We start from the raw sequence: 12,524 nt of genomic DNA, 5'->3' as shown, positions 1-12,524 counted from the left end.
AGTAAACACTCCTAATCTAGAAGCTAATGGAATTCAAGTCACCATCAATAACCAAAAAATAAAAATCATTAACATCTATCACTCAACACTAAAACCAATTAAAGATACAGACCTAGATATCCTTTACCAATTAGGAAATAAATCAACCATCTTCCTAGGAGACTTCAATGCCCATCATCCTACCTGGGGCATTGCAGATAAACTAGACAACCATGGACAACTAATATCCGAGTGGATCGAAAAAAATGACCTAATACTATTAAACAATAACCAACCAACTAGATACGACAAAACCCACCACACCATGTCGGCTATCGACTTAACAATATGTACGCCAGACTTAGCACAAAGTCTGATGTGGGACGTCCACCCAGTACCTCTAGGCAGCGACCACTTTCCCATAAATATAACCCTAGGAAATATAAAAATACCAAATCAAACCCCTAAACAGGAACCTAAATTTCAGTACAAAAACGCCAACTGGGACCAATTCCAAGAATTATGCAACGAAGCTAATCTAAACGATTTAGAAACAACAGACCCCGAAACATTCTGTCAAAACCTAACTAACTTCATAATCAACGCAGCCAAATCTGCAATCCCCTTCAAATCATCCAACCCAGGAAAACCCACTGTCCCTTGGTGGAATGAGGAAATAGAGCTAACTAGACTAAAACGCAAATCAGCTTTCAACAGAGCTAAACGAGACCCCTCTCATCTCAAAACAGCTCATGAACTTAACCACCAAGTCCAAAACCTAGTTAAAACTGCTAAAACCAAAAACTGGAAAAAATTCTATGAGGAGCTAAACCACCACACCGACGCTAGGAAGGTGTGGCACAAAATTCACGCCATCCGAGGCATCAAACGGCACAAAAAAAGCCCCAATATAAACAACTCAACTAACCCCACCCAAAAGGCCAACAACCTAGCCAAACACTTCTCTAAAGTTAGCAGCAACAGTAACTTCAGTAAGAAATTCCAAGATAAACTAAATAAAGAAACCAAATTCTCCAAAGAAAACAGACAAGACAACCTAGAAATAAATCAACCTTACGCTATAGAAGAACTAAATCACGTACTAAACAATAGAAAAAAGGAACAGCCCCTGGCCTAGACCTCACCTCTTACCAAATAATCAAACACTTACCTACCAAACTACTCCAAACGTTACTTAAACTATACAACCTAGTCTACCTAAACGGACAGGTCCCATCCTCATGGAAGGAAGCTCTAGTAATCCCAATACCTAAACCAAATAAACCAGCAGATCAGGCAAACTCCTATAGGCCCATCTCCCTAACCTCAAATCTCTGCAAAATAATGGAACTTATGACTAAAAATAGGCTACAGCGCTACCTAGACCAAAACAACATCATAAATCCCGACCAAAGCGGCTTCACTCCTGGCCGATCAACTCTCGATAACCTTGCCCGACTAGAACAGGATATAAAAACAGGACAGCTAAACAAGCAATACACCATAGGCATATTCCTCGACTTCTCTAAAGCTTTCGATATGGTATGGCACCACGGGCTAATACAAAAATTAAAAAAAATAGGACTAAAAGGTCAAATAATAAACTTCATCCAAGATTTCCTAAACAATCGCAAAATTGCCGTGGGTATAGACCATACACTATCGGACCAGTGTCCCCTAGAAAATGGCACTCTCCAGGGCAGCATCATCAGCCCAACCCTCTTCAATATAATGATAAATGATCTATTCGAGGGCTAATCCCCTAAACTAAACACTTCAAAATTCGCGGATGACGGAGCCCTATGGATCCGCACTAAAGGCATTAAAATGGCAGAAAACTTAATCCAAAAATCTCTAAATAAAATACAACAATGGGCAGACAAATGGGTCTTCTCCCTTAACTCAGATAATACAACAGGAGTAGTATTCAAACATAAAAACATGAAACCTGCCTACCCAATCCTCCAGCTAAACAACCAAACAATCAAATTCCAAAAACAAACCAAATTCTTAGGACTTATTTTCGATCAACACCTCACCTGGGAGGCTCACGTCCAAAACCTAAAAACTAGATGCAGCAAATACCTTAACACATTTAGATGTCTCACCGGCTCTAACTGGGGAGCCTCCAAAGATACCCTCCTCTCACTATATACAACACTAATTAGATCAAAACTAGACTACGGCTGTGCCATATACAATACCCTAAACAACTCTCTTTCTAAAAAACTTGACTCAATACAATATCAGGCTCTCAAACTAATTACACGCACCCAACATGGCACCTCCTACACCACAGTTCAGGCCCGTACAGGAGAAATGCCACTAAATCTACGCAGGGAACATCTAAGCCTCAATTTCTGGGCCGCGTCCCAAACAAACCCTCTCATCCAAAACCTAATTAACCAAAACATTAGCCCAAGAAACCAAGCCCTAGCTCGCAAACACCCCTTACTCACCCCAATATCCCAAAGAATAACTAACTACCTCAATGAACACCAAACTCAAAATCTTAAACAAAACTGCAAAAAATCAAATATCTTCACCCCCAAACTCAAAATACCCCAAATAGACACAACGCTAGCTAACCAAATAAATAAACAAACCGACCCAAACATAGCTAAAACCACCACACTTGCATACATACACGAAAATTGGCCAAATTGGTGTCACATATACACTGACGGATCTTCAGACCCGATCTCCAACCACACAGGCTTCGGAGTCCATACCACACAACCAGTTATATCCACACAATCTTACCGACTCCCTAACAACCAATCTATATTCACGGCCGAACTTATGGGCATGGCCTCAGCCCTGCATAACCAACAATCTAAAAACAACAAAAAAATCCTAAATCTCACTGACTCCCTTAGTGGACTACAAGCCCTCCAAAACAAAAATACAAAAAAACGACCTAAATTAATAAACCAAATACTTAAAAGCTCCAACGACCTAACAAAAACAGGCAAACAAATAACCTTCTTGTGGATCCCCGCCCACGTAGGAACGGCAACGAAAGTGCCGATAAAGCAGCTAAATTATCTCTCAAAATTCCAGAAATAAGCCTAAACCTACCCATCTCAAAATCAGAAATTAAAAGTGTAAACAAACAAAAAATAACCAAAAAATGGCATAATCAATATCAAAACTCAAATAGCCAAATCAAAAAAGTGCTCAGAAAACCACTAGCCAAACCTAAAATCCTACACCCCTCAAAAAAAATTGACAGATTAATTACAAAACTCCAAACAGGACACACTAACCCAAATAACCACCTAAAACAACTTAAAAGACACACAACAGGCAGAGACACAATTGGGATCAATGACATGCATCAACCAAGTCGCCGAGCCTGATCGCCACCTGATGGTGTTAGTCAACTCTTTAGACAAGCATTGTCGCCCGTTACGGAAAGTATTGGGTTACTTTATATTTGTGTGTCCCAATTACGCCATTATTAGAAATAAAATGTATTAAACACATGAATATGATATAAAAATGGCAAATATGGTTGACAATATGAGCATTGATCTAAGCATTTGGAGCAGAATTGTGAATATTCACCTAATGAAGGCATAAGTACATACTCCGAAATGTTGTGATCATCATAATAAAGAAGTTGACATTAATACATTCTCCACCTTTAAGTCCTTATGCATATAACTTGTAAATAACTTTCATAGACTTCAGGAGTTTATCTCTGATATATGTGTGCACTTAAATAAATCACTGCATCCTTACCTGAGGCAGGAATAGATAATAGGCAGGAACAGAAAAAAAATAGTCAAAGTTATAGCCAAATACAGGTATTTGAAGATTTTCAGTTGTGGCGACACTTTCAGTGAAACCCATACAGTATTTGATTTGTAGTAGTTAACGGTTCTGGTATTTTCTGTCTGTAACTGTAAAGAAGTTCCGAAATTTTAGCGAGCAACTGCCCAGACATAAGGAGGAACAAGATGACATAGATATTAACCCATTTGTAAACTGTACAGCATGAAGTATGTTTGTTGCCACATATCAATAAAATAGTTCCATATTGGCTGATTTATTTGTTGTAATGTAAGGGCAGAAATAGCATCAGTTATTACTGACAAATATCCCTTGTAAAACCTTTCAACATGTTCAAATGACACATCGAAAGGCCATTGTGAAAAATTGTAATCTGACAGCACCATGTTAGGATTCTTAAATACAGTTTCAGCTTGACATTGAGTACTTTAAACTTTAAAGTGAAAAATACATTCACAACAAGTGAGCTGTGTCTGCCAATCAGAGTCGGTGAGTAAATTGGAGTAGGGGACTAATTTCGAAGGTAAACTTGTTTCAACGTTTAACAACTACATGTATTTGTGTTTGTATGAGACGGTGTGTGTTTAATTCCATATATTTTACTTCAAAGCATGTTATCACAATAAATTGAGTCGGGTATAGGATAAGTTGGAGTAGAGGCTAATTTCTAATGTAAACTTGTTTTAACATTTCACAATTATTGGTCTTTGGAATTTATCAATCCAAGTTTAATTTCATTTATTTTACCAAGGTAAAAAAAAAATAAGGTATCATTTTCGTCAAGTAATAATATTTCGCCAGTCAGTGCCGTTTTGCTAAGGTGTCGTTTCAGCTATAACCCGCTTATTGCACATTATAAGTTTCAATTTATATTTATAATCATTTTAACCACTGTAATAAGTAAAAAATGAAATAAAAGCATATAGAAAATAAACAAGCACTTGTTATAAAATGTGCATCCGCAGGCAATATTTATAAGATAATCCTGCATGTAGCTGTGGCCATCACACTGAAGATGCACTTCACTTCTTTCTCATATGCCCAAATTACAATGATTTAAGACAGAATATGTACTATTATGTTAAGGGATATGATCTAAATTCAATTCTATTAGGTAATCCTGAAAGGACGTCAAAAATAAACTTAGAAATTCTTAAATCAGTACAAGACTACATTCAGCTATCCAATAGGTTTTGTGATTTTACATAGCATCTTAAATTTATAATACTATTCCTTGCCGTATATTGCAGTACACTATTACTACTAAAAATGCGACCTGACAGCGCCGACAACGTAGTTCTATAATAAGAACATGTATATAATTGTATTCATTGACTGTACTTTTGTCATATCATTTTGTATTCTAATTCTGGAGCGGTATTCAAATAAGTTTTTGCTTGTTTACCCATCCAGTTCACAAGTTGTGAAATAAATATGTTTAAAACAATATTTAGTAAACAAATAATTAAAACTTATGCAACAACATAGCGTGTGGAGACGATAGACCACTGAAAAGAGCATATATATGCACATCCAATGACCCCTGACATCACAAGGCATTGTTTTGCCAGTGTGTCAGGCAACAGAATACTACGAATTACACCATAGGGTACTGTGACCTGTTTGAAAAGTTAGGTACTGTATTCTAAAGGTAGGCCCAAAATTCTAGACAATCCAGTGATTGATATTGTGAACATCAATCCACACTGTTAGATGGTCACTGTCAGATGCCATGAACCAGGTCACCGAGCCTGATCACCTGATCTATTAGGTTATCTCTTATGGGTGAGGCTAAAACGGCACCTCAGCAAAATGTCACTGATTTCTCGGACGAAAACAGCACCTTGTTTTGGCAAAAAGGGCTACTAATTGTTGTCTGTTATCTGGAGAGACATGTTGATTCCTGGCCAAAAGATATATAAATGAAATTTCTATAAAATTACTATTTATTTCCTACTTACTAAAATAAATATGACATATATAGTATACCTGTTGTCCAGTTTCTTGTAATTTTCGCCAGACTCAGTTTCAGCTTGACATTGAGCTAATCTAAGTAAAGCTACTTAAGACTTCAAAGCATGTGATCTTTCAATGATAAGTTTAGTTGCACCTCCCAATCAGAATCATGAGTAAATTTGAGCAGAGGCTAATTTCTAATGTAAACTATTTTTAGGTGATCAACATCTAACAACTATTTGTGTTTGCAAGTTTAATTGCATTTATTTTACTTCAAAGAAATCAAAGCATATTATATTTTCACAATAAGTTTAGTTGCATCTGCAAATCAGAGTCGGCGAGTAGATGCTAGTGTTTAATGTAAACCTTTTTGAACAAAGACTTCACGATTTAATTTGAATGAATAAAACTGATGAACACTAATCTTATATATTGTGTCAAAATTGTTTGAATTGTCGCAGGTTAAATGCAGGTGTCGAGTTCGTTCCCCATCCTCGAACCTCCCCCAACCCCAACCCTACCCAGCACACCACTTGAATTCACACTGACGTAACTCACCTGTGGTCGTGAAGTAGTTTTGTGACAGACACCCTTTTCGAGGTCAAAATTTGGGACATGAAAAACTGATAGTCCATAATGTCAATAGTTGTCTGACTAATGCAGTGTACACATGCCATGTACGCCATATCTAGGTCGATGTTGTTGATTTGTAGATATTCCATGGTAAACGACGATGGCCGAAATAGAGCGTCGCTACAAGTCTGTCCTGAGTAAGTGGTTGGGAGGGAGGAAGGAGTTTACTCTGTTGTACTAGGCTACAAGAGATGGATGCAGTGCACCTGTGTTTCATCAGAAGTGCAATGACAAAGGCCCTACGGTCACTCTCTTGTACAACACAGCAGGCTATGTGTTCGGCGGTTACACCTCCATCCCGTGGACAGCTACGACCGTCACTTGTCTGTGTGGTTTCGCTGCCAGTTATCCACCAGCCACTACCACATGGAACTGCCCTTATTGCGGCGCAAAACGTAACGAATCCCACTTGTCTACAACAAGCCAGTATAGCAATGACCCCGCTGCCTTCATCTTCAGACTCACAGACAAGAAGTCCTTCAAGCCAAAATGTTACCGTGTCAAACAAGCTGGAAATGCAGTTATACAGAACAGCTTTAACGGCCCCTGCTTCGGGTCCGACCTGCAGCCCTTCACCAACACTGTCACCAAGACTCACAACTTCTTCCAGGGAAATGGGTCAATAAATGTCGGAACCCACTACAACATGGCGGGAGATGACAGCACTGTGTTCTGTGGAAACAACGTTCAGTACACAGATATTGAGGTCTGCCACGTCACAGGTAATATTGAGGTCTACCACGTCACAGGTAATATTGAGGTCTACCTCGTCTCAGATAATATCGATGTCTACTGCGTCACAGGTAATATTGAGGTCTACCGCGTCATAGGTAATATTGAGGTCTGCCGCGTCACAGGTAATATCAAGGTCTACCACGTCACAGGAAATTCTGAGGTCTATCACGTCACAGGTAATATTGAGGTCTACCACGTCACAGGTAATATTGAGGTCTACCACGTCACAGGTAATATTGAGGTCTACCGCGTCACATGACATGAAAAGAAGGTTAACTGTATCAGCTTACTATTAGCATATCAGTGATATTTCATTCAAACACAGCTCTCCCTTACATAATGGCAATTGTTCACTACAGTTTCATTAACCAGTCGTAAACATGATAAAGATTGTTTTGTGGAAACCATTTTGTGTGTGTATGTTATGTTTTATTTGTATACATACCTCCCCTCCCGCATTCACATACAAAGACACACACACACACACACACACACACACACACACACACACACACACACACACACACACACACACACACACACACAAAGACTCTCTTTAGTTAATAAGCATTTTCATGTCTTTCTGTAGAGTCCGAAAGCAAGCCCCTTACTGGTCAAGAAAATTACGAGGTACACAAGCTTTTCTTTCAGATAGTGTGTGTGCAGACTGTAGGGTGATTGTATATGCTATAAATTTGAGCTTGTCGGATGCAACTTTTAACTAAAATAAGTCATTGTAAACACTTTAAGATTTAAGCTGATCTCTTGAACCGGGTATATATGTTTGTGCGCGCATACCCCATCCCCCTAACCCCATATCTGTCTGATATGTGTCTGTCGTGATGAACGTGGATTTGCTGTGTGCCCTTGAGCCAGGGAAATTGTTTGTTTACAGATGTTGCAGTCCTACATTGAACGATTCACCCCGCCAGAAGGCAGCAAGGTCAAGGCTGTCAACATGCTACTGTTAGGTGCTGTTGGAGCAGGGAAATCTAGCTTCTTTAACTCCATCAACTCAGTGTTCCAAAGGGAGATAACTGGTCTAGCTAGAAGCGGAAGTGCTGACAATACCTAAAATTGGTTAACTTTGTATAATTTGTTTTGTCATTCTGTTAACTAAAGTACCGACGCTACAGAGTGAGGTCACACGTGACCGGAGATACCCCGAAGATGCGTTTTAGTGACACCAGGGGACTAGAGTGTGACGGTGGCCTTGACCTTGTTGACCTCATTGCCGTCATCGAAGGTCACATCCCAGACAGGTTCCAGGTCAGTGGGTTAAATGTTTATGAGAGGACATAATACAATGTAGTGTGTGACACCACAATACAGCGGGTATGAACATAGTATATACTACCAGAATCATATCGTGTGAATAATGTTGAATAATCTTCACTTGAAAGTTCACATCGGCAATATTTCAGCCTCATCGAACAATAATTTTGTCCTAATGGAGTGAGTATGAGTGAAGTTGTTTTTATGCCGCTAAATTATAACAGTATACCACTTATATCATGGCGTGTCAGCTTAATGTGGGAAGAAAGCCCAAAGTCATGTAAGTCTCTGACGTTACCAATTTATTGAAACCCACGATTGCTGACAAATCTCGAAAATATGAAAGCATGGTATTCGGAGATTGGAACCAACGATCATAATTTTCTGGTGTACCTTAGGGACACAATCATGTACATCCTGTTGCATCACCTTGGGAGACTAGGCCACCCGTGAAAGGCGTAACCTTATATCGTACATGAGTATGCGGGAAAAACATTATTTACAAAACTGTAGGTGAGAAACCAGTTTCAGATCGAATTTTAGGTCCGTGATTGGCTGTCCAAGATGATGACCTAAGGTCAAATAATGACGGACTGCTTTCCTGATTGTAATTAAGTGATAAGTATCTCGTTCCACAGTAGAACTCACCTACACACATGTCGTAGCATTATATCATGTAGGCGTGTCGTGTAAATCATTTATTACCCATATGGGAAGTGAGATGTGGGGTAGTTTTTTCCTGAAACGTTCCGATTGGCTGTTTTATTGGTGAGAGACCAGAACTTCTTTTTTTTCCCATATATCAACTTATTCATCATTGTCCGCCAAACCCTCACATACGAGACTTGTCATTAACATCACGAAGCGTTTGGAAATTTAGTTTTCACAAATTTAAATAAGATACCGTTCACACAAGTGATCAAAGTGAACGATCTTGTGAAGATTGTCGGAAATTTGGCCTGACGAATAGTGAAGATAATATATATAGGCATTGAACAGACTTAACGTCTTTGTGGTCAAAACTGACATGGGTGAACGACAAGACTAAATGTAAGAAATACCAAAAAGAAAATCGAAAAACCCATCGGGATACCTTATAATGAAACAATAGCGTAGTCACGGTGTAAAACTAATGCCACGACAGAGGGTGAGGGAACGACCGCGAATCGACTGTTGGTTCTAAAAGTAAGCAGACCGTGAAGATCCGGGTTCCAGTAGGACTTCAGCAACCCATGTTTGCCGTAAAAGGCGGCTATTCTTGTCGTATGAGGAGACTTACAGCCTCGCTGACTTGGTTGATGCATGCCATCGATCCCAATTGCGGGGATCGATGCTCATGTTGTCAATCACTGGATTGTGTGGTCCAGGCTCGATTATTTACAGACCGCCGTCATATAGCTGGAATATTGCTGAGTGCGGCGTTAAACAACAAGAAACAAAACAAACAAATCTAAAAGTAAGCTAGGAAAGAGTCTGTAAAAAATATCTAAATTAAATTGACGGAACGTCGACCGAGTGCAACTTGCGAACAGTTTGACTTCACGTGTTTGGATTTGGATGCCATTTCATGAAAGGCTTGGGACATACAACATTAATTTCACTCGGGACAGAAATTCCGTCATTGTTGGTCAGTAAATTATTGTCTGTAGATGTTAAAACCATCTTACATATACCGTTATGATTCGTTGGAAACTCTTTTCTACATATGTATAAGTGTTGTTCGCCCTGGGGGCATGTGTTGTTGCGTGGAAGTCAGTGCGTTACAGGAACTCTTATTATTTTAATTGCTATGACAGTGGTTGATGCACACGTTTCACAGAAACAAACTGCCTAAATTGGCTTTTTTGAAAAAAAAGTAAGGAATGATATTGTAAATAGTTATGAATATTTCATTCCACCTTTTTTCGATATTCTCATAATAACATTACAAATAATAAAATTATACAAATTTGGCAACTGCATAATAGAGGACAATATATTTAAAATCATCAGGACCCCCTATCGCGTCAGATGAACATTTCAACCAGCCAAAATTCTAAACTCACGGTATGGGTGAAACATATCTGCTTTTGTAAACGATTATAATGCTAATATCGTTATTAAGTAAGGAGGAAGCCAACCTTGCTCCAGAACTCTGGGAAGTAACACATAGATCGACATGGATAATCTTGTGTATTACATCTTCTTTCTATGATGATAAACACTCTGGACCATTCTCATCCACATCAAAGTTGAGGAAGTGATGTTCACCATCACCGTCTGTCTTTTCAGCTTTTCACAGCTTTCATCTCTCATTACCGTAATTTGATTGGTCGCGAGTGAATGAGTATAGTGTTACACCGCTTTGTTTGCAATATTTCAGCAATATCACACCAGAAATGGGCTTCACACAGTGTACCCATGTCGGGAATCGAACGTGTCTTCGGCATGACGGACGAACGCTTTGACCACTAGGCTACCCGATCACCCCTGGTCGCTTGGAGAAAATTGCAATGGAGACACTATACAAAGTTAACACAATACAATGGAGACATAATACAATTGAGATATATGTTTCCCCTGTTTGATGTCAGTGATGTCTTATTGATTTGAATTAATATTTGTTTTAGTTTAACCCAACGGCGCCTATCAACTCTGACTGTACGGGGTACAACAGTAGCCCCTCCCCAGATGACAAGATTCACTGCATCGCCTTTGTCATTGACGGTACAACTGTCGACGTTTTCCCTGAGAAAATTCTTCACATCATCAAGTCACTACACCAAAGAATAAACACAAAAGGTAACTTCAGGAAAATTGTAAATTCCAACAAGAATTATTCACTGCCATGTCTACATGAAGTCGAAAAGCAGACAAAAACATAAGTATTGATCGTTTACGAGTAAAACTATAATAAATGGGAATTAAGCATCCGTGTGGATAAAATTCGTTAGTTTCGTTTCGCGCTGCTTGGAAACATCTATTATATCAGAGCATGTCCTCTTGATCCACTGGGTGGCCCAGTCGTCTAAGGCGCCGCGATTGGCTGTGCAGAGTTGCGTCCCTTGGGCACGCCAGAAACCTTGATAATGGGTTCGATTCCTGATTCGCCAAGATTATGTTTCTAGTATTGCAGGACAACAACCGTGCACGTGGGCTTCACCAAAGTGGTAAACGTCTGAGACGGGCTTTCCTCCCACATTAAGCTGACACGCCACAATATAACTGGAATACTGTTAAAAGCTGCGTTAAAACCAACTCACTCACTCACTCACTCTTGAGGTGAGAGGGAAGCTCGAAGTGATGCAGGTGTCTGAAAGCCTCCAGACTATACATCTGACAAATCAAGAAGTATAATGACTGCACATCTGGGATTCGAACCCCCGATCATAGGTTTGTGTCACGCTGTTACTCTGCACAGCATCTTTGCGGAGCCTGAGGCGACTGGACCACCGATGTCTTCTTCACGTGAAGCCTCTGATAATCCCAATATCGACCAATGTCAACTCATAGCTCCAATGTCTCTCTTGCTTGAATATATCGTTTTCTTTCCTAAGTCACTAGATTACGTTTTGAAGGGAATGTATGTCATTCCATTTCTGAAATTCTTACCTTTGTTATTTAATTCCAAAGGTATACCCCAAGTGATCATCTTGACCAAGGCTGACAAAGTCTGCATGGAGGTACAGGAAAATGTCGGCGACATGTTCAACAGCGACATCATCGGTGATCTTGTGGAACAAGCGGGGCAACTCTTCGGCCTTCCTCGATCGTGTGTCTTCCCAGTGAAGAACTACGAAGACGAGGTCGAGGTAGACAAGCTTGTTCATATGCCTCTGTTGCTGTGTCTCAAGCAGGTCCTTAGATTTGCTGATGACTACCTTCAAGACTCTATGTCCTCTGACTAGGACAGCATTCTCGGTTTACCCAGTGGGAATGTGAGAAATTAGATATGGTGCATACACTGCTGTATGTACACGTCATGTGAATTGTGAGCTTGCCTGGGTTGTGGGCATGTTTTAAAGATAGCTTTCACAGCTGTGATGTTTTAATCTTCTAAAATCAGAATTTTGTATTCAGCACTCTTTTTTAGTCATCCTGTAAAAGTGATTTGCATTAGTTTTGCCTATCATTCGTTAAAAATATGTACAATAATACTAACGGAAAGG

The 12,524-nt window shown here is 39.5% G+C and overlaps 1 pseudogene; it reads left to right on the top strand.

The window, feature by feature from the left end:
- Positions 1 to 6,466: 6,466 nt before the first annotated feature.
- LOC139442017 (interferon-induced protein 44-like) lies at positions 6,467 to 12,263 on the top strand (annotated as a pseudogene).
- Positions 12,264 to 12,524: the final 261 nt, after the last annotated feature.

This window comes from Haliotis cracherodii, unplaced genomic scaffold (assembly GCF_022045235.1).
Source record: "Haliotis cracherodii isolate W230 unplaced genomic scaffold, xgHalCrac1.p SCAF_5, whole genome shotgun sequence".
Classification (NCBI taxonomy): Eukaryota; Metazoa; Mollusca; class Gastropoda; order Lepetellida; family Haliotidae; genus Haliotis; species Haliotis cracherodii.
Note: the sequence above shows the minus strand (reverse complement) of the source record. Positions and strands in the feature narration are given on the sequence as shown.